Raw genomic sequence first — 23124 nt, 5'->3', positions numbered from 1 at the left:
AATAAGACTTTTGGGGTATTGGGAGGGGGATGGTGTATTTTGCACGTGCAAGGGATCTGCACTGTTGTAGCCAGAGACTGAATGGTAGTTGTTTGTCTTCAAAGATGACTCTCCAACAATTCTTTTTTTTTAAATTAATTAATTAATTAATTAATTTATGGCTGTGTTGGGTCTTCGTTTCTGTGCGAGGGCTTTCTCCAGTTGCGGCAAGTGGGGGCCACTCTTCATCGCAGTGCGCGGGCCTCTCACTATCGCGGCCTCTCTTGTTGGGAGCACAGGCTCCAGACACGCAGGCTCAGTAGTCGTGGCTCACGGGCCCAGTTGCTCCGCGGCATGTGGGATCTTCCCAGACCAGGGCTCGAACCCGTGTCCCCTGCATTGGCAGGCAGATTCTCAACCACTGTGCCACCAGGGAAGCCCTCCAACAATTCTTATCATCTCACTATTTGCATGCCTATTCCATGAAGAAGTGCAGACCATTTTCCCTTGAATCTGGGCTGGCCTGGTGACATACTTTGATCAACAGAATGCTATGGAAATGGTGTGGTATATTTGAGAAGCTGGATTTTAAGAGGCCTGGCAGCTTCTGTCTTTGTTCATTTGGTATACTCTTGCTGCTATTAAAGGAATTCTAGCCTAATGACAAGAGACTATGAGGGAAGAGGGGCCCAATCATCCCAGTGCCACTGCTGAGTCTAGTCCCCAGTCAGCTCAGCTGACTTCAGTTGAGTAGTTCCAGAAGACCAGCAAAACTTCCACCCAGACGACCTACAGAACAGTGAAATTCAAAACATCGATATTGTTCTAGGTCACTAAATTTTGGAGCAGTGTGTTACACAGCAATAAGTAGTTAGAACATTAAGTGCTCCCAACTGGATTTCAGACATTTCTAGGCAAGTGTGGGAAACGTGAAATATGCCAGACAGGATGCCATTTTAAAAATACTTTTTGGTTAGAGGAAAATGAGACAAGTGTTTGCATATATAGGGGGAAAGCAAAGGGACCAACTGGAAAGAATGGGAAAAACAGCATTGCCTGCTTCAGACTTCGGGCTGTAAGCCTGGACTCCTGACAGGGTCCTGCAGGAAGAGACAGAGGACACTTAGAAATACAGCTTGCTGCCCGTGTAACAAAGAGGGACTTGGAAATTGTGCCAGTGTGACAGGCATTCTCTCTCTTTGTGTGCAGAGCAGGAACACAGCCCCACTCTGGCTCTTTGTACACTGACCACTTTGTGGGTCCTAGAGGATGGTGCCCCGATGCAGATGTTCTTGCCGTGAGCGGGTGGGCTGTGAAGCGTCAGCAAGAGCACTTCTGCTGGTTTCTTGAAAGTGTTAGTGAGTGAGAGAGCGTGGAACCTGAGCAGATGCCCTATGAGCTCCCAAAACTCCACTCCCCTTCGCTCTCCTAGAACAAGCTGGCTCATATTTTGAGGTGGCTTCATTAGGTTGTGAGCAATGGAGTAGAGAAATTTAATTATTATTGTTAACATGACCTTATTTGAAGCCATAAGTTGGTAACTCCTAGAATAATTCAGGTCATATAATGATACTTGTATTTATATACACAATTATATTTAATATGTTATAATATATAATTATATATATTATTAAATATAATATCTTTTTGCAATATCATGTTTCTTTCATACACATTATCTCTTTTAAAAGCCTCCTGACCACCCTGTGAAGTATGTAGGTCAACTATTATTTTCTCCATTTTTAACTGAGAAGTAAACTCATCTTAAATAAGAGATTAAAGGACTTTCCCAAGATTACAAAATAAAAGTGATAGAACCAGGACTTGAATTTAGCTCTCCTAATTCTAGTAATCAGTGGAGGATCTGTGCTTCCATGCCAGATTGGATGTAATTTGTATGACATATAATACAAACTTCGGAATTTTTTATCTATATGCATATCAGCATATACATACATACATTTGTGCATTCATCTACACATGTAAATTTATTCTGAAGACGTGTTCTTACATCTTATCACAGATGTAAAGAAAAAATATACAAAAACAAAATATTATTGGGGTATAAATTACTATTTTGTCATAAGAAATATACCCCCACAAAATCTCCTATAATAAATATATGCTAACACAATATTTCAAAAATACTTTTGCTTACTCTTATGTACTCAGTTCTTAAAAATTATTCTTGCAAACACATTTCTAGCATCTAGCATAATTTTTTAGGTATAGTCACTACTGATATAATGTTGTCTAGCAAAAAGGTTATGCATCAACAGTTTCCACTGAAATAAGCTGTCATCAGCGCACTTCCTTATGAAATAATATTCATTAAAAATAGGATATTCTCTTAGCTAAAGTGACAGCTCATCACCTTGTCAATTTTCTATAATAATATACACTTTACAATACGGTGCTAACAAGACACAAGGTAGCATTTCAGTCATCTACTAGAGTGTCAAAATGGAGACTAGATATACTGTATTCAAAGAAAAGGTGCCAATTAAATGTATTCTCTCTACAGTCAGTGCTCCAGTATCATACAATAATGTGATCTGTATCCTTGTTATCCGATACTAGATACTAGTGTTCCACCACATTCAGTTTCTCTCTCTCTCTCCATTTTTCAATATTAACCCCAAGCATATTTTCATAACCATTACAAGACTTGGCAGGGGGATTACCAAATCAGGGAATGCTGAGATCAAGAGCCTTGGCAGATGCACAGAAGTGGAGGAAAAAAGCAGAACACTTACAATACGGGAGGAAGCACAATGCTTAACATGAATATGTTTACAGTCTGTCGCAATTAAATTGGAATCTTTACCACTGGTTAGCCATCTGACTTTACACAAATAATTAACTTTTCCAACCCTCAATGTCTTTTTATTAAAATGGGGTTCTTAATTCTACCTCATTGGGAGGGTGTGAGGATTAAATGGTACAATGTTTGTAAAGGGTTTAGCCCAGAGCCTGACATATAATAGAAGCCTAATAAATGCCAGCTCTATTCACGTGCCTCACTTTAAAGATGCCATTCCATTGAGAAGTCAGTTCTCTGTCTTATTGTTGCACTTCTGAATGCTTTTAAGGGGTTTTTGTCTTTGTTTTTCAACAGTTTAACTAGATATACCTCATTTTGTTTTCCTTTGTATTCAAAAGAAATGCTTGCAATTCATTTTATTAACCAAATATGTGGCTTGAAGTCTTTCATCTACTTTGAAAAATTCTCAAAAACAATCTTTTAAAAAACAGCATCTAGCCAATTCTTTTTCTTCTTTGCTTCTACAACTCCAATTATACCTATGTTAGTCTTTATCCCTGACACTGGTATCACTTATGCTCCTTTCTGTATTTTCCATTCTTTTTAAAATTCTGTGCTGCAGCCTGACTAAACTTTGTCTAATTTTCTGTTTAACTCCTTTATTACATTCTTTTTTCTGTAACATTTTATTATAAAAATATCCAAGCACACAGAAAAGTTGAAAGAATTTTACATTGAACAGCCATATGTCCACCAACTAGATTCTGCCATTAATATTATATTATACTTGCATTATTACATATCTACCTAACCAACTAACTATGCAGTCATCAATCCATCTTACTCTTTAATGCATTTCAAATTAAAACACAGACCTCACTACATTTTCTTCTAAACACCTCAGCATGCATACCATTAGCTAGAGTTCAGTATTTGTTTATAGTAGTTTTTATTTTGAGGTAGAATTTATATACAATGAAATACACAAGTCTTAGATATTCATTTGCTGATTTTTGATAAATGCAAACACTGGTGTACCCAATCCTCTACCAAGATATAGAACATAGTCATACCCCTAGAAAGTTTCTTCATGCCTCTTCCCAGCCAGTCCCAACTTCCTCACCCATAAGCAATCACTGTTCTGATTTTTTTCCACCATAGGTTAGTTTTGCCTGTTCTAGAACTTCATATAAAGTGAATCATACAGTAAGTATCTTTTATGTAAGATTTTTTTACATAATATAATGCTTTTGAGAATTCATCCATGTTGTTAACTATACTAGTAGTTGTATTGATTTCCTAGGGTGACTGTAAAAAAGTATCAAAAGTTGAGTGGCTTAAGACAACAGCAATTTACTGTGTCACAGTTCTGGAGACTAGAAGTCTGAAATCAAGGCACTGGCAGAGCCATGCTTTCTCTGATGGCTCTGGGGGAGAATCCTTCTTTGCTTCTGGCTTTTGATGTTTGCCAGCCACCTTTGGCATTCCTTGGCTTGCAGCTTCATCACTACAGTCACATGGCTGTTGTTTTTCTGAGTATCTTCATATCATCTTCCCTCTATGTGTCTGTCTCTGTGTCCAAATTTCCACAGGGAGTGAGGGGCAAATCCAGCCCTAGAGGGAAATGCTTTGCTTCTCAGAGTCCAGTGGAGAAAGGAGCCTCCTGTTCCTGAACGCTGCTCCCTCACCTACAGGGAGAAGCTGCTGGAAGCTAAAACTTCAAACAAAAACCCTTCTTGCAATTGCATCACAGGTGTTGATCCTAGTCTCTAGTTGTATTGGTTTGTTTAAACTTTGTTTCTGGAAGCTACTCACATCACCCAGGTCCACCACTCAGATTTGGGAGACAAACTCAGGAAAGTCTTTATTTCAGTACTTCTTTGAAAGAATCTTTAAAAAGCAACCAGAAACCTTCCAAACATGTATTTCCTTACAGGAAAACCCTCTGAGAACACAGGCAGCATGCCCTCCGCAGTTTCAGAGCTGGTGTGGACAGCACACCACGATGGGGCTCAGCCTAGCACAGCGGTCAACTGCACGGAGCCCTGACTGGGCACAGAGTGTGAAGTTTTTTTTCCTGCTAAAACGTAGTTCCCCTTTAAATAAAAGAGAAAAAGAACAGAACAGGGAAAAGGGCTCCTCTGAGATGAGGGTCTCCCTCGCACTGCCCTGGTGGCAGACCCAGGTGTGGACATGGTGGGCGCTGGGCCTTGTTGGCAGCAGGGATGGCGAGGCTTGACGGTGGATGGTCTTCCGTGGTGGACCCCACCTCACTCCCCCTCCTCCTTCTCCTCCTCACCAAGCACCGGCATTGGGCACTTGCTCTGACTTAGGCTCCTCTCTCCCTTGGGTGTTCCTCTCCCTCTCATGCTGCTCAAAATGATGCTTCAGTTTTAGCAATGGAAAGCAGGTATCCATTTATATTTACTTTTTTAACCCAGAACAAGTTGCTAGTGGAGGAGGCCACCTTCTAGTACTGGGGCAGCCCCGTCACCCTGCTGGGCTGGTATGCTTGCTGCCCCTGGTACATGGAGTATATGGAGTCTTGTGACAGCGCCACGCTGCCAAGATAACTGTCCTGCGACAGCCTGGGCTGGGAGAGGTGGGCCTGGCTCACCTGGAAGGGCTGGCCGATGGGGACGCAGCCTGTCCTCAGGGCACCCTGTGAGACAGCTTTGACGGCACATGCCCGGCTGGCCTGGCTGTTGAGGAGATTCCTCTGGCTGGCCCCGGAGGCCCAAAGCTGTTCTTCTAGAATCCCCCATGACCAGTCTTGCCTTTTGGGGTGCCCCACCTGTGGATGGCCTGTTAGCTTGTCCAAAATACCCCGGTGGCAGCATGGGTGGCATGACCAGGTTGGAGGCAATGGGGACTGTTCACGGAGGTCATGAGGCTGGGGTAGGCACTGATCATGCTGATCTGGTCATGGGTCTGGAAGCACATGTTCAAAGGCTGGCCCTGGCTGCTCTGATCATAGACTGATCCTGGGATAATGGCTTTCCGGGGTCATACATGGATGTTGTCATGAAGCGGGCTCCAAGGTTGATGGTGATGACTAGCTTCCTGGGCTTGCTGAACTGCATGAGGCTCTCCTGCAGATTGTTCAGTGCCCCCGCCCCCAGCAGGTGACTGTAGTTCAGCAGGTGGTTCCAGAGCAGCTGCTTGGACAGGGCCCTTGGGTTGCCCATAATGTGCTTTGGTCAGGGCCACATTAAGTGCCTGGGGTTGTTTAAAAATCCAATGCTTTGGTGCTTACTTGCCCACATGCAGAAGATGATAAAACTGTTCTTGAGCCCCTGAAATACATCCACGCTGCCATTCTCCACCTCTTGGTAGGGCTTGGTGTGCAGGGAGTTACTGAGCTGCATGTACTGCGCTGGTAGAAGCGTTGGCCCTCATAGGGCATGATGATGGACATGATGATGGCAATCTGGTCCAGCTTGGCAGCTGTCTTCATTAGCTTTGTGGTGATCTTTTCTATGTTTGCAGCTTCCGGCCTGTTAGGTAGGAGGTACCTGACCTGATGATCTCCTCCTGGCCCTGGGTCACACAGAGCATCTTCACATTACCTGCTGCTGTTCTGACAAGGGTCCTTGCAGAAGATGTTGGACAGGAAGGCGCTGAGTGCAGGGTACCTCTGATCCTGGACCTGGAGGCGGATGACACCGATGGGAAAGGTGCCCAGCACCACCAGGTACTCAAGGAGTGACTGGGACAGCCCAGCCTTGGCTGCCGTCTTGCATATCACCATGAGGCCCAGCTGGCAGTGGCCATCCACATGGATCAGCTGCTTGGCTCTGAGGACACAGGGACCGTGCACTCCAGGGCCCAGTGGCCTGGGTCCCTGTGAAACTGCATCTTGGCAAGCTTCGGTCACCCGCATGTACAGCAGATGACATCTGTGTTCACGAGCAGCTCCCTCTCAGGAGTCTGCTTCAGGGCCAAGTACCACTTCTGGTCTGCAGACGACAGCTCCCAGGTCCTGTCCTTCAGCAACTGCAGCTTCTGGAGCTCTGGCATGCTACCTGTGTTCCTGATCTGCTTGTGCAGGGCCAGGATGCGCAATGGGGAGCCGAGGACCCTGGCGCAGAGCTGCATGACTTTCAGCCTGGTCAGTGGATCTTCTTGGTCAGCTAATCCCTGGCTATGTTAGTTGGGGCGCAGACTAGCACAGGCCCACTAAGCCAGATGGTAGATGATGGTGGCTGAGGTCACATCTTCCCTGTGCCTAGTGGTCCCTGGATCCGGCTCAGTGGTCTCTGCAGCACCATCCTCAGAAAGTCAACCTGAGAGTGGTGGGGGTCTTGGAACTCTTGTGCTGTGAAGTACTTGGGCAGCTGGCACTTTCTGATCACGCCTAGCTGTTTATGGTAGATGTAGCCCAACATGGAGCTCTCCTCCACAGCAGATGTTTTCAACACTCTGCATTCTGTCTAATGAGGCTGACTTCCACATGAAATCCACCTGGAAGTTATGAGTTACCTCCAAGGTGCGCCCACAACTACTCTGCAGCTCAATGGTGATCTCACTGCCATAATTATCAGGAGCCTTGATGACATGGCGGATCCCTTTCCACAGGGGCACCAGGTCCCCTTGGTACCACAGGCAAATCTTGTTCCCCTGCGTGAGCTGCACGTCTCCTAACCAAATTATTACTAAAGCCTGATTATCAAAGTCAGTCTTGGGCAAAGTGAAGTAGGCAATTCTCTTCTTGTTAAGGCCCAGATCCCACCTGACAGTGATGTTACCTTGACTCTGGGACTCTTTCAGTTTCTTAGAGTAGTTGGTCTCCAGCTTGACCAGAGGGCCAAATATGTTCTGGTACTGGTAAGAGTCCTCCTACCTGGGGATGATATGCTGGGGCCCCGCCTCCACCCCTGGCTTCTCCAGGTCCTCCAAGGTGGTGGAAGGATTTTCCTTGCCGAGCTACTCCAGCTGGCTCATCTACTCCGTGGGGATCTCTGAGCCCACAGCTGTTCCTGCTCAGAAGGGATTGTGATCAGCCAGGACAGGAAGTAGTGGTCCTGGATCCGGGGATTCCACTGCGAACTCTCTCAGCTGATTTTCTTGAGGCTGCTCTGAGTGGCTTAGGGCTGGCTGCACAGTGGCCCCATGACCCAGGTGGCTTTGGTAAGAATGAAGCCAAGGAGAAGGCCTTGCTGCTGCCATAGTCATAACACTCCAGAACCGTCTCCCCCGGGGCCCATCCTTGCGCAGAGTCATCTCTTTGCATTTTGCCCTCAGAGGTGACTTAGAATGTGGCTGCCAGAAGCATTTCCATGATCTACTGAACCACCCTTGCTGGTATCACAGTAAACCATGCAATCGGGGTCGGGTATTCCGCAGTAGCTGCAGGCACGTATGAGACATCCTTCCTGTAACAAGTATCAGCTTCATCTTCTTTGAAGTTCAACTTGGCCAACTGGCTGGTCTTGCCCACGTTCTCATTCTCGCCTGGTTCTGCAGGATGCGCACGGGTCAGCCCACCTGCGAGTCCACCGGTCCGGCTGCAGCTTCCACACGGACCCGGCCTCTAGTGCTGCCACCTTGGGAGGCGCGTCTGTGTCTGGCTGGGGAAGGAGAACTCGGTGCATTCGAACTCCGAGCCCTGCGTGTGGAAGCCTGGGAAGTGGCTTTCTGCGCATCCAGGGAGGTGCGCATGTGCGGGCTGGGCGGAAACGCCTCCAAGCTCACGCTGCTGCGTTTGCGCCGCACAGAGCCCTCAGCCACGCTGAGGTCTAGGCCGCTGCGCCGCAGGGCAGTATCCAAAGGGCCGCCACCGCGCGAGCCACGCGCGCAGAGCTGCGCTTGCTGCCCTCGGAGCCACCGGCAGCTCCCAGCGACTGCAGGAACCGCTGTCGCCACGGCCTGTTGTAAGTACGTTGCTTTAATTTTACCTCTTCTGTCGGATGTGAGGTGGTCTCCATTGCATCCTTGATTTCTGATATTATTTTTTGTTTTAGGAGTTCCATTTTATTCTTTTGATATAAATTCTAGTTTTCTAGTTGATTTCTCTGTCTTGTCATCCATTTCAGAGTCATTTAAAATCTTTTTCTGAAAACCAGTATCTGGATCACCTGTGCATCAGTTTCTATTGCCTCCCCCCCGCTCCCCCCACCTTATTTTTTATTTTGTATACCTGGTAAAGTTTTTATTGAATTACTAAAATTATGTATAAAAATTATAGGGATTCTTGAAATGTTATCTTTCTCTAAAGGGGATTTCTTTAGCTTCTGGCAGTCAATTAGAGTCGGCATGGATTACTTTAATTAAAATGAGCTGAGCTGATTAACAGCTGGGTTCAAGTCTGTAAGGCTGGTCTATTTCTGGCTTAACCTCAGCATAGACTGTAGCCCTTCTGGTGTCCAATTGAATAGTTGGGATTTTTATCAGAACCCCATCCTTTTGGTGGTTCTTTAATCCCATTTTAAAAATCTTCCCAGAACCATGAAACTGACAAAAATCCTGCATAGTTTCTCGAACTCATAGCAGCTACTTTCTGCGCCGCTTCTGTGCTTCTCAGCCTATACTACTTACAAACTGGCAAGTGCCTCAAGAGGAAAAAAGGCTCAGACTGTTGGGCTCAGTTCTTTGAACTCTTCTCTCGATAATCTTGGCCTCTTAGGTTCTGGCTGTCTTGATGCCCTTGAACTCTAATTTTAGTCGTTTTAGGCTCATGATATTGCTGAAGTTCTTTAAAAGACTCTTGACTGTTTAAAGCACAAACAGTAATAGTGGGTATGGGGTTTATAGAGTATGTTGAATTAAAACATATGGCTAATATACACGGAATTGAGTGGGGATTAAGTGAAATTATACCATTATATAGTTATTGTATTGTTCTTTAATATCTTATGAATTGAGACTGTGGTAAGTTAAGTGTGTGTATTTCTATCTATAGGGTAACCATTACAACACATACCAGTGGACACACACAAAGAAGTATTGCTAAAAAAATCAATAAAATAGATAAAATTGGATAAGAATTATTCTGTAAGCACAAAAGACAATAGAAATAAATGAACAAGAGAACACATAACAGATGGGACAAATAGAAAACAAATACCAAGGTAGTAGAATTAAACTGATCTGAACAAAACCATAATTCCATTAAATGTAAATGGACTAAATGCTCCATTAGAGAGAAGTAAATTACAAGACTGGATAAAAAGCAAGACCTATCTACATGTTGTTTACAGGATATATTTTATAATATCTAAAAACACAAATAAGTTCAGTTTGAGGAGTGGAAAAAGATATATAAAGTGAAATAAATCTATGACACAGAAATTCCATTCTAGGTATTAAGCCAAGAGAAATGAAAACATATGTCTATGAAAATGTGTATAAGAGAATATTCATAGCAGGCTTTATACAAAGTAATAGCCAAAATTTGAAAACAATCCAAGAGGCCCATCAATATGAAAATGGGTAAAGAAATTGTAGTATATTTATACAATGGAATACTTAACAGTTAAAAAGAATGAACTTTTGATTGATGAAACAACATGGATAAATCTTAAAAATAGTATCTGAGTGAATGAATCTAGATGCAAAAGAGTACTTATATGAGTATATAAGTACTTCATTTAATATAAGTTCCAAGAACAGGCAAATCTATACCATGTTAATGGAAGTGAGAAACTGGTTACCTCTAGGGGAAAGCAGACTAACTGGAAGGGGGGAATGAGGGAAATTTTGGGAGTGATGGAAATGTTCTATATATTAATTTCAGTGGTTGTTACCCAGTCATTGTCAAAATCATTGAACTGTACTATTAAGATATATGCATTTTATTTTTTGTGATTTATACCTCAACAAAAAGTATAAAGTGAAGCATCACTTAAAAACAAATCTGGACTAAGACATTATTTTGTTCGTTTCTTAATAACAGAAGACAATAGGTACATACAACTTGTAAAAAAATAATAAGGAAAATTGTGTTTCCAAAAATAGAGCTGGGTTTTTTGCCATCTTATTTTAGTGGATCAGTTAGTAACATATAACCAAATATGAGGCTGAAGCCCTTGAAAAATACAGTAGATCAATGAATTCCTTCTTCCAATGATATGGTTCTCACAGAGCTCTTGAATTTAGGTCCAGTGCATATGTCATAATATGTGTCCAAAATATTGAATAAACAGGAGAAAGAAAGGGTTTGGGTTTAAAGCATACAGTGTTTGTGCTTTGAGCTGTACGTTGAAAGTAAATAAAACATTAAATAAGGAAGTCTACTCCCTTATTTAAATGACACATACAATTGTTTTATAATTTGAACTGAAAGAAGATTTCACTAGAGCCTTCTAGTCAAAAAGAATTTAAGACAATATTATAAATATTTTCAAAGATCTAAGGTAAAGATGGATATAATGTATGAACAGATAGAAGTTCATAGTAGAAAAATGGAAACTAAAAAGGGGTCAAATGGAAATTTGAGAAGTGAGATGAAATGAGGTCATAACAACAGACTGGACAATGAGAAAAGATCAGTGACCTTGCAAATCAATAGAAATAAACCAAACAAAAGCCCAGAGTGAAAAAAATAAAAAGAGCAGTATTGACCTCTTTATTGTAGGACAACATTGGTATTGAACACACATGGAATTGGAATCATGGGATGGAAGAAAAATTGCATTAGAGAAAAATATTTGGTGGAAAAATGGTGAAACCTTTTCTAAGTTAAAACACATTATGAAAGCTTAATTACTTATTGAATATGTAAGCTCTGTGTGACTTGCAAAGTAAATTTTTCTTATCCAGCAAACTGATATGCCATTTGAGTTATGATTTTAAGCTTTACTGAGATATAGTTGAAAAAACTCAACTACACATATTTAAAGTGTACAATTTGATAAGTTTTGATATATGAATATACCTCCCACATTTACTTAATGCTCATTTGTAATTCCTCTTGCTTATCCTCTCCCTGGTCCCCAGACAACCAGTGCTCTGAGTTCTGTCAGCAAGGGTTAGTTGGATTTTTTTGGAATTTTATATAAATGGAATAATGCATTATATACTACTTTTGTGTATGGTTTTTCTTTCACCCAGCTTAGTGATTTGGAGGTTCATCCATGTTGTATCTATAATTAGTTCATTCTTTTTTATTGCTAAGTAGTAGTATAATTCTATGCAATGAATTTTTAAAACTGGTAATACTAAGCTATGGTGATGATTGCCTCAAGTAGAAGGTGAAGAGATTGATTGGGAAAGGCCTAGAGGGAAGTTTCTGTAGTATGGGTGCTGTTTATAGGGTGTACACATATATTAAAACCCATTGGACTATATTCTTAAGATATGTGCATTTCACTGATTGTAATTTATACCTCATGAAAAGAAAAGAGAAGGCAGCATATGAAAAATAACCAGGTATACTGCCCAATTGCCATCCTAGTTGATTGATATTATCATGTGCTTAGGTCAGTTATCTATTTTTAATGTTTTTGGTTATCCACAAGGACTATCTTTAGATATTTTTTTAAAGCATTTTCCTGTGATTTAACTCTTTTGTGAATGCTAATTTAAAAAAAGTGTACTTTATGATAGCTTTTATCAAAACACTTTTACTCCCCCCCAAGTTGTCTTTATGGAAATAAAATTTATGCCCCAAATTGGCTATACCTATGATAATTCCCAATATATTAGAATGGAATTGCTAATGTTAAAGCCTCATTTTTATAACTTTTTCTTTATCAATAAAATATAATAAAATACTATGCATCCCTTATATCAGAGAGACTTAAATTCTGTCATAAAAATTGAGATGTAGGGGCTTCCCTGGGGGTGCAGTGGTTAAGAATCTGCCTGCCAGTGCAGGGGACACAGGTTCAAGCCCTGTTCCGGGAAGATCCCACATGCCATGGAGCAACTAAGCCCATGTGCCACAACTACTGAGTGTGCACTCTAGAGCCCCTGAGCCACAACTGCTGAAGCCCGCACGCCATAACTACTGAAGCCCATGTGCCTAGAGCCCGTGCTCTGCAATGAGAAGGCACTGCGATGAGAAGCCCACGCATGGCAACAAAGAGTAGCCCCCGCACGCAGCAACAAAGACCCAATGCAGTCAAAAATAAATATAAATAAGTAAATTAAAAAAAATTGAGATGTTATTCAAACTAACTTGTAAATCAGATAATCTCAATTAAATAGCATATTTTTATTGAATGACAAATGATTGAAATCTAAGCATTCATTTATTCATTTAAACATTTATTAACTACTTACTGTAAGAGTAGATGTACAAAAAAAAAAAAAAAAAAAGAGTAGATGTACAGTTTTATGTGCTTTACCTACCATAGGATATCTTTGGTCTTCTCAATATTAAATATTAGCTTCTATAGAAAAGTGATCACATTTTTTATATGGTCTGGTATATATAGCTCAATATTAAACTGTATGTAATTAAGCTATATTCAGTATGAGAGTATTATTGAGTATACACAATATTGAGTATAGAATACCCAATATTGCACTCAATATTATACTCTGTATTAAGCTGTATGTAACCCAAGTAAAGGGTGTTCTGTTTATCAGAGCCTCCTGGTGCCTGGACCACCTCTTGTAAACAGAGTCTTTTCTGTTCCATCTTCAGTTTTGTTTAAATGCCATTCATTATGGCAGAGCAAAAATGTATACTTTAGTGTCCAAGTGTCTTTGAAAAATAATTCCTCATCCAGATAAATCTATAGTGCCCCAGCTTGAGTTTTGCTTCTGTAGGGTTTGGATTATTATGACTTTCCAGTTAGAACCTCAGTACAATAATTACCATTTATTTACAATTTATCTCAGTACTTACTCTTCTTACCTCAATATCCCATCATCTGATGCTCTGATGGCAGCCAGAATGGGACCAGGAGCCTCAGTGCTGAGCTATTCTTGTGCTATGAGAACTCTAACATTACTCTCCTGAATGGAAGGAGCTCTCCAGAGGTTTCTGTTTGTCCCTAAAAAAGATTCAAACTACTTGGTTTATCAGGTCTTCTGAAGAGTGACCTCTTTTGGTACCCTGACCTTGCTTCTGCCTCTCTCCCCCTTTGCTCATCACTCCAGTTGCTCAGGCCTTCCCTCTGACCCCAGTGACTGACAAACTCATTCCTGTGCTTGGGTACTTAGAACATTCTTCCTCAGATCTTCACAAGACTGGTTCTTTCTTTCCTTTTCTTTTTGTTTTTAAATCAAAGTATAGTTGACTTATTATTTTAGCTTCAGGTATACAGCATAGTGATTTGATATTTTTATATATTATCTGTGTGTCTTCTTTGGAAAAATGTTCAGGTCTCCTGCCCCTTTTTTTTTTTTTTTTAACTAAATATTTCAGCTTACTTTTTTTTTTTTTTAACTTTGGGTTTATTTATTTTATTTATTTATTTATTTATGGCTGTGCTGGGTCCCCGTTTCTGCGCGAGGGCCCTCTCTAGCTGCGGCAAGTGGGGGCCACTCCTCATCGTGGTGTGCGGGCCTCTCATTATCGCGGCCTCTCCTGCTGCGGAGCACAGGCTCCAGACGCGCAGGCTCAGTAATTGTGGCTCACGGGCCCAGTTGCTCCGCGGCATGCGGGATCCTCCCAGACCAGGGCTCGAACCCGTGTCCCCTGCACTGGCAGGCAGACTCTCAACCACTGTGCCACCAGGGAAGCCCGCCCATTTTTAATTGGATTTTTTTTTGATATTGAGTTGTATGAGTTCTTTCTCTATTTTGATGATTAGTCCCTTATTACATATATCATTTACAAATATTTTCTCCCATTCAGTAGGTTGTATTTTCCTTTTGTTGATGTTTTTCTTCACTGTGCAAAAGCTTTTAAGTTTGATTAGGTCCCATTTATTTATTTTTGCTTTTATTTCCCTTGCCTGAGGAGATAGATCCAAAAGTATATAGCTAAGACCTATGCCAAAGAGTGTACTGCCTATGTTTTCTTCTAGGAGTTTTATACATTTAGGTCTTTAGTCCATTTTGAGTTTACTTTTGTATATGGTTTGAAAAAATGTTTTAATTTTATTATTTTACATGTAGTTGTCCAGTTTTCCGAACACCACTTATTAAAGAGACTGTCTTTTCCCCATTGTATATTCTTGCCTCCTTCATCATAGATAAATTGACCATATGTGCATGGGTTTATTTCTGGTCTCTTTATGTTTTTCCATTGGTCTATGTCTCTTTTTATGTGCCAGTACCATGCTCTTTTGATTACTGTAGCTTTATAGTATAGTGTGAAGTCAGGGAGCATAATACCTCAAGCTTTGTTCTTTTTACTCGAGATTGCTTTGGCTATTTGGGGTTTTTGTAGTTCCATACAAATTTTAGGATTATTTGTTCTAGTTCTGTGGAAAATATCATGAGTATTTTGATAGAGATTGCATTAAATGTGTAGATTGCTTTGGGTAGTGTGGACATTTTAACAATATTAATACTTCCAATTGATGAACATGGGATATCTTTACATTTATGTGAATCATCTTCAGTTTTCTTCATCAGTGTGTTATAGTTTTAAGAATATGTGTCTTTCACCACCTTGGTTAAATTTACTCTTAGGTATCTTATTATTATTATTATTTTGACTGCGTTGTGTCTTAGTTGTGGCACACGGGATCTTCATTGAGGCATGCAGGATCTTTCGTTACAGTACACAGTCTCTTCATTGCGGCACTCGAGCTTCCCTCTAGTTGCAGCACTCGGGCTTCTCTTTAGTTGTGGCATGCGGGTTTTCTCTCTCTCGTTGTGGCGTGTAGGCTCCAGGGCGTGTGGGCTCTGTAGTTTTGTGGCGTGTGGGCTCTCTCATTGAGGCATGCAAGCTCAACGTAGTTGTGGCACATGGGCTTAGTTGCCCCGCAGCATGTGGGATCTTAGTTCCTTGACCAGGGATCGAACCCACATCCGCTGCATTGGAAGGTGGATTCTTTACCACTGTACCACCAGGGAAGTCCCAAGGTATCTCATTCTTTTGATTCAATTATAAATAGGATTGTTCTCTTACTTTTTCTTTCTGATACTTTATTATTAGCATATAGAAAAACAACAGATATCTGTATACTAATCTTGTATTCTACAACTTTACTGATTCATTTTTTACTTCTAATAGTTTTTTAATGGAGACTTTAAAGTTTTCTCTATGTATAATAGTATCATGTCATCTGCAAATAGTGACAGTTTTGCTCTGCCCTTCCAATTGGGATGCCTTTTATTTCTTTTTCTTGTCTGATTGCTGTGGCTAGGGCATCCAATTCAATGTTAAATATAAATGGTGAGAGTGGATATCCTTGTCTTGTTCCAGATCTTTCAGCTTTTCATGGTTCATTGTGACGTTAGCTATGGGTATGTCGTAAGTGGCCTTTATTATGTTGAGATATGTTCTGTCTGTACCAACTTTGTTGAGAGTTTTTTTTTATCATGAATGGATGTTGAATTTTGTCAAATGCTTTTTCTGCATCTTTTGAGACAATCATGTGATTTTTATTCTTTGTTTTGTTAATGTGCTGTATCACATTGATTGATTTGCAGATATTGAACCATCTTTGCATCCTGGGATACGTCCTATTTGATTACGGTGTATGATGCTCTTTATGTATTGAATTTGGTTTGCTAATATTTTGTTGAGTATTTTTTCTGTATTCATCAGAGATATTGGCCTGGGATTTTCTTTTTTGCAGTGTCATTGTCTGGTTTTGGCGTCAGGGTAATATTGGCCTCATAGAATGATTTTAGGAGTGTTGCCTTCTCTTCAGATTTTTGAAATAGTTTGAGAAGGATAGGTATTAATTCTTCTTTATATGCAGTAGAATTCCTCTGTGAAGACATGTGGTCCTGAACTTCTGTTTTTTGGGAATTTTTTGATTACTGATTTAATTTCAATACTAGTAATCAGTCTGTTCAGGTTATCTATTTCTTGCTGATTCAATCTTGGAAGATTGTATGTTTCAGCTTCTTCTAGGTTGTCTAATTTGTTAGCATATAACTGTAGTATTCTGTTATGATTGTTTGCATTTCTGTTTTAACTTTTCCTCTTTCATTTCTAATTTTGTTTATTTGGGTCCTCTCTCTTTTTTTCTTAATGAACCGGGCTAAAGACTTATCAATCTAGTTTATCTTTTCAAACAGTAGCTCTTGTTTTCATTGATATTTCTGGGGGTTTTTTTGTTTTTGTTTTTTTGGTCTCTTTTGTTTATTTTCACTCTGATCTTTATTATTTTCTTTCTTCTGCTGACTTTGGGCTTTGTTTGTTTTTCTTTTTCTAATTCCTTTTGATGGTTGTTTATTTGATATTTTTTATGTCAGATGGCTGCTCAAGGTCATGCAGGTCAGAACCCAGAACCTTCCAAGTCTAGGGCTGCATGAAATTTTATCTAAGCTACAGTGGATTGATATGCCCCTCACCCAGAGGGAATGGGTCTGGGGGAAACTTATTCCTCCCAAGTTTGGAAACAGTGTGCAGGGCAGACAGACTATGAGAGCCCTGCTTACTTCAAAACGAAGACACTGAGTTTTCTTTCTTTTTTCTTTTTTTTTTGCATTAAACGGAGTTTTGGGAACCTAATTTTGGAGATCCCAGATTTAGCAAAAGGACAAAATACAAAGATACTCATTGACTAGTGTAAACTGGGAACAAATTGTTTCTTTAATTGCCTAGTGTATAGTGGAGACACATTTTTTCTGTAATATCCTGTGGCTATGTGAAGAATGACTCTCTACCCTCTGATGCAGCTGGTGGGGTGAGTGGAGGTCCACATTTCCTTTGGGAGTGGGACTGTGGGCCACTCTAGTGGGAAGACACTGGGAGGGCCCTGGGGGGAGAGGGGTTCTGAGATGAGATTCTGCAATACCCGATCTTTTCGGGCTCTTGGGTGTTGGGACCCCTCTGTGCTGAGTCTGACCTCAGACCTGCCCTGGCCTGATACATCTGCCCCCTGCCAGTGAAATGGAGAAGGTAAACCCATTGACCAGCTCCTCAACAATCTCCTGGGTGGAGCTCTGTGAAGGCAGTGCTCAAGTAGCCAGGCCAGGAGGCATCATGGGCCTGCCTGCACCTTGCTAGAGGGGGCAGCTGTGGAGAATTCCAACCTTCATACATTGCTGGCGGGGAGGTAAAGTGATGGAGCATGTATGGAAAACAGCTCAGTAGTTCCTCAAAACTTACACACAGAGTTACTCTATGACCCTACAATACTCTTACGTATATGCCCAAGAGAATTGAAACCATACGTTTACATAAAAACTTGTACAGTAATGATCATAACAGCATTATTAATAATAGCTAAAAAGGGGAGACAACCCAGTGTCTATCAATGGATGGGCAGATAAACAAAAAGTGAGATAGCTGTACCATGGTACATTATTCAGTCATAAAAAGGAATGAAGTACTGATACATGCTACCATGTGGATGAATCTTGAAAACCTTGTGCTAAGTGATAGAAGTCAGTCCCAAAAGACCACGTAGTGTATGATTCCATTTATACGAAAATATCCAGAATAGGCAAATTCACAGAGATTCACAGTCATTGTTGTTTGCCAGGGGCTGGGGGTGAGGGAGGAATGAGTGACTGCTCATGGGTACGAGGTTTCTGTTTGGAGTCATGGAAGTGTCCCACCAGTAGACAGTGGGATGGTGGCACTACTCTATGAATATGCCACTGAATTACACACGTCAGAAGGCACATTGTACGGTAGGTGAATCACATCCCAATAGGTATGTACGATATTGAAATTGCCTTGTGTGGTTAGTGGCCACACTGTTGGACAGCACGGTTAGACTGCTGGGTTCCGAGTCAGCTGGTTGTAACTCCCCGTCTCCCGTGGATCCTACCTTCAGTAGCTGATGTCTTTGGATATGAATGCTACACTCTGTATTCCATGGCTCCCAGCACCAGGCACCTCCACGTCTGCCGAGGTTTACACAGGCGCTCTTCAGTATCGAAGCCAGTTGGGCTCACTGGTTTAGGAACAAGCTGGTTTTTAGGAAACAGCTGTATATTCCTAGGGCTCTCTTCCATAATAGCTAGGGACTGAGAGACTATGGCATGTGGACACTTTACTTAACAGACAACGGAAGTCTCCAGAGCGATTAGACCCTGCATTGGAACTTATCTGAATGCTGAAACTTGACAGTAAGAAAAATGACTCTTGATATTGCTGTTTCAGAAGGGCTAGTTGAGTTGAAAGACAGGTTGTTTCCTTGGTGAGAATCCCTAGTCCAGTGGCATCAAAGAATTTTTAGCCACTGAGCACACTTCCTCATCTATTGATACTTTTTCTTGTTTCACCAAGCACTAGCCTAGGTATGTATAGCAGAGGATGCCCTGTTCCAGGGTATGGCTTAGCTGTGTGGCCCTGGGCTAGGTACTGAACCTCTCTGTGCCTTTTATTTTGTAAAATGGGAATAAGAACCTGTCTTCATGAATTGTTACAAAAAGTCACTCTCTGACTACCCAGTGTCCATAGGTCAGTCACTACATGGGAACAGAGTGAACACACAACTCCATTCTTACTGAATCCTCAATACTTCCCTTGTTCCGCTGGTGTTTGGTGGTGCTTGGTTGGGCTGTGTCCTGGGAATAGAGTAAGTTGGCAACAGCGAATTTCAGCTGGATGTGCAGGGGGGCTGGGACTGCTTATTCCTTTGTCTGATGTCTCTACTTCTATAGTACAAAAGTATCAAAATCCCTGTCAGGGGAAGATTTTAACAAGTCATTTCAGCCAGTCTACTTACCCCTGGCAATGTGGCCTGGGCTGGGTTTTTTAAGTGGGCTACAGAAGACCCTTCATCTGCCTGTACACCTTGAATTCTTTCATGTCTGTCTGTCTAGCTCTTCAGCAAGCATTAAGAGAGTTCACTAGGATGTGAGGAGAAGGAGACTGCACCTTTCTGGGGCATGGTTGACAAGTGCAGGCTCTGACTGTCCCAGTGGGTATCTGCCACACACCTCTGCTGACTTAGGTTCCTAATGTGTCTTCCTTCCCCGGGTTGTCTTCCCCCTCCCCATCCCTTCTCCACATAGCCCCCAAAGGATGAGCTTTCTAAAGCAGTACTCTGAGTGTGTCGTGTTCCTCCACAAACCATTTCAGTGCCCGAGAAAGTCCCTGCTCACATCTTTAGACACAACTGTCACCTCTCCTATGTCAAAGTGTATGCTCCAGCCACACCAGACTTCTTACAGCTTCCCCAAATATGCCTTGTTTTTTCTATCTTTTCGATTAGAGACACATGCAGCACAACTCCCCATCTCTTCCTCTAGTTAAGGTCTTGTTCTCCTTCAGAGCTCAGTTTCTTCATCATTTCCTCCGGAAAACTTTCCAGACCAGGGCTGTGTACCCCTCGGTGGGGTTCCCACAGGCTCTTGAAATTCTCTTATGTAGCAGTTATCACAGTATATCATTAGTGCCTATTTACTTTCATGAAGTATTTCTTTTTTTTAAAAATTTTATTTATTTATTTATTTATTTATGGCTGTGTTGGGTCTTCGTTTCTGTGCGAGGGCTTTCTCTAGGTGAGGCGAGTGGGGGCCACTCTTCATCGCGGTGCGCAGGCCTCTCACCATCGCGGCCTCTCCCGTTGGAGAGCACAAGCTCCAGACGCGCAGGCTCAGTAGCTGTGGCTCACGGGCCCAGCTGCTCCGTGGTATGTGGGATCTTCCCAGACCAGGGCTCGAACCCGTGTCCCCTGCACTGGCAGGCAGACTCTCAACCACTGCGCCACCAGGGAAGCCCCTGAAGTATTTCTTGAATGAATGAATCAATCAACGGATGACTTATAACTAGGGGCCTAAGATGTAAACCCAGATTCCTTCACATTTTGGGTTGGAAAAAATTGCCAGGTAAAATTAACCACTCCCACGAATGAAATTACTGCTCACTGTGTGACCACAGGCACACTGCTTCCCTTTCTGAGCTTCTAGCCTAGACAGCTAGGGCACCTAGAAACTGCATTTTCTCTTCCTGCCTTCTGTTGGATAACACACTACCATGGGTCATCAACATGGGCGTCCAGAAAACACCCTTTTTTTTTCCTCCAGCGCCTTTGTCCATTACACTGCTACCCAGAAGCCCCATCCTTCTTTGTAGACCAATCTTTTTTGGCCATGAACCTTGTCTTCACCCCATGTCATGCTTGTAACATGCACGTCCACCATCTAGTCGGTGGCACCCAGCCAGTAGGATGGACATTCAGAGTCTTGTCTAGAAACACTTGCTTTACCACACTGGGGTCCAGATTGAAAGAGAATAGTGCCTTGATGGTGACCAACATGGAGCCCAAACTAAGTACAGAGATCATGGAAACTCAGCCAGCACCATCTCCTGAGTTCCTGCCTTACAGAGCCAAAGACCTAGGGGAAAGCAGTGAGGAATTACCTGGTTGCTTCTCCTTGCAGGTTAGAGAAGAGACTCTGACAAAAAAGGGAAGGCTTCTGGCAGTTGGGAATAGAAGCAGGAACCTGGATGTGTTTTCACCATTATCATCCTGGTGTGTAAGAGAAACTCAGTGATTACTTTTTAAAAAACTTTACTGAAGTATAGTTGATTTACAATGTTGTGTTAATTTCTGCTGTACAGCAAAGTGATTCAGTTATACATATAGATACATTCTTTTCCATTGTGGTTTATCAGAGGATATTGAATATAGTTCCCTGTGCTATACAGTAGGACCTTGTTGTTTATCCATTCTATATATACCAGTTTGCATCTGCTAATCCCAAACTCCCAATCCAACGCTCTCCCACTTTCCTCCCCCTTGGCCATCATGTTTGTTCTCTATGTCTGTGAGTCTGTTTTCTGTTTTGTAGAGAAGTTTGTTTGTGTCATATTTTAGATTCCACGTATAAGTGATGTCATATGGTATTTGTCTTTCTCTTTCTGGCTTCCTTCACTTAGTATGATAATCCCTAGGTCTGTCCATGTTGCTGCAGATGGCATTATTTCATTCTTTTCTATGGCTGTGTAGTATTCCATTGTGTATCTGTACCACATCTTTATCCATTCATCTGCCAGTGGACATTTAGCTTGTTTCCATGACCTGGCTATTGTAAATAGTGCTGCTATGAACATTGGGGTGCATGTGGCTTTTTTAATTATAGTATTGTCTGGGTATATGCCCAGGAGTGGGATTGCTGGATCATATGGCAACTCTATTTTTAGTTTTTTGAGGAACCGCCGTGCTGTTTTCCATAGCGGCTGCTCTGACTTACATTCCCCCCAACAGTGTAGGAGGCTTCCCTTTTCTCCACACCCTCTCCAGCCTTTGTTATTTGTAGACTTTTTAATGATGGCCACTCTGACCATGTCAATGACTTCTGATTCAAGGATGTGCCACGGGAGGGAGCTCAGAGCCACAGGCCACCAGCTCAGCCATGCTTCCAGTCTCCTTAATTGAGGCTAAGTCGGTGACAAGCCTGGAGCAAAATATGTCTGTCTTGTAGCTGACTGCCTTTGTAGAGTTTAGTGACCTGGAATAAAATGTAAGCAGTGTGGATGACATAGTAGTGCCTTGGAGCTGGAGGGGGCCACTGGAGCCAGTGAAAGAATACAGGCATGGAGCATGAGAGACCAGAGTTCAAATCCTGGCTCTGCCCTTAACTCACTGAGTGACCACAGGCGCACTGCTTCCCTTCCTGAGCTTCTAGCCTAGGCAGCTAGGGCACTGAAACTGGAGTCTGAGAGAACTCTGAACACGTAGGTAAAGTGAAGAGTTGAAGCAATCATTTAATAGAGGTAAGTCATATGGAGAAATGAGAGGGGTACCCAGGGCAAGGAGAGATGGGATGATTCCCTTTTTTCCACACCTCTCCAGTATTTAAAAAAATTTTTTTATTTTATATTGGGGCATAGTTGATTAACAATGTTGTTAATTTCAGGTGTACAGCAAATGATTCAGTTATACATATACATGTATCTATTCTTTTTCAAATTCTTTCATACCCTCTCCAGCATTGGTTATTTGTAGACTTTTTAATTATGGCCATCCTGACCAGTGTGAGGTAGTACTTCATTATAGTTTTTTTTTTTTTTAGTAAGTTTCATGGTTTTTCATATTCACCTAATACCTTTTTTTAAAAAATTTATTTATTTATTTTTATTTATTTATGGCTGTGTTGGGTCTTCGTTTCTGTGCGAGGGCCTTCTCTAGTTGTGGCAAGCGGGGGCCCCTCCTCATTGCGGTGCATGGGCCTCTCACTATCGTGGCCTCTCTTGTTGCGGAGCACAGGCTCCAGACGCGCAGGCTCAGCAATTGTGGCTCACGGGCCCAGTTGCTCCGCGGCATGTGGGATCCTCCCAGACCAGGGCTCGAACCCGTTTCCCCTGCATTGGCAGGCAGACTCCCAACCACTGCGCTACCAGGGAAGCCCCTCATTATAGTTTTTTTTTTTTTTTCAAACATCTTTATTGAAGTATAATT

At 42.0% G+C, this 23124-nt stretch overlaps 1 pseudogene; it reads right to left on the bottom strand.

Moving 5' to 3' along the window:
* Positions 1 to 5213: 5213 nt before the first annotated feature.
* The window catches only part of LOC103016643 (regulator of nonsense transcripts 1-like), a 56872-nt pseudogene continuing 38961 nt past the window's right edge, over positions 5214 to 23124 (bottom strand).

The sequence above is a fragment of the Balaenoptera acutorostrata genome, chromosome 2 (assembly GCF_949987535.1).
Source record: "Balaenoptera acutorostrata chromosome 2, mBalAcu1.1, whole genome shotgun sequence".
NCBI lineage: Eukaryota > Metazoa > Chordata > Mammalia > Artiodactyla > Balaenopteridae > Balaenoptera > Balaenoptera acutorostrata.
The sequence above is the reverse complement of the archived record's forward strand: the minus strand, read 5'-3'. Positions and strand labels throughout refer to the sequence as shown.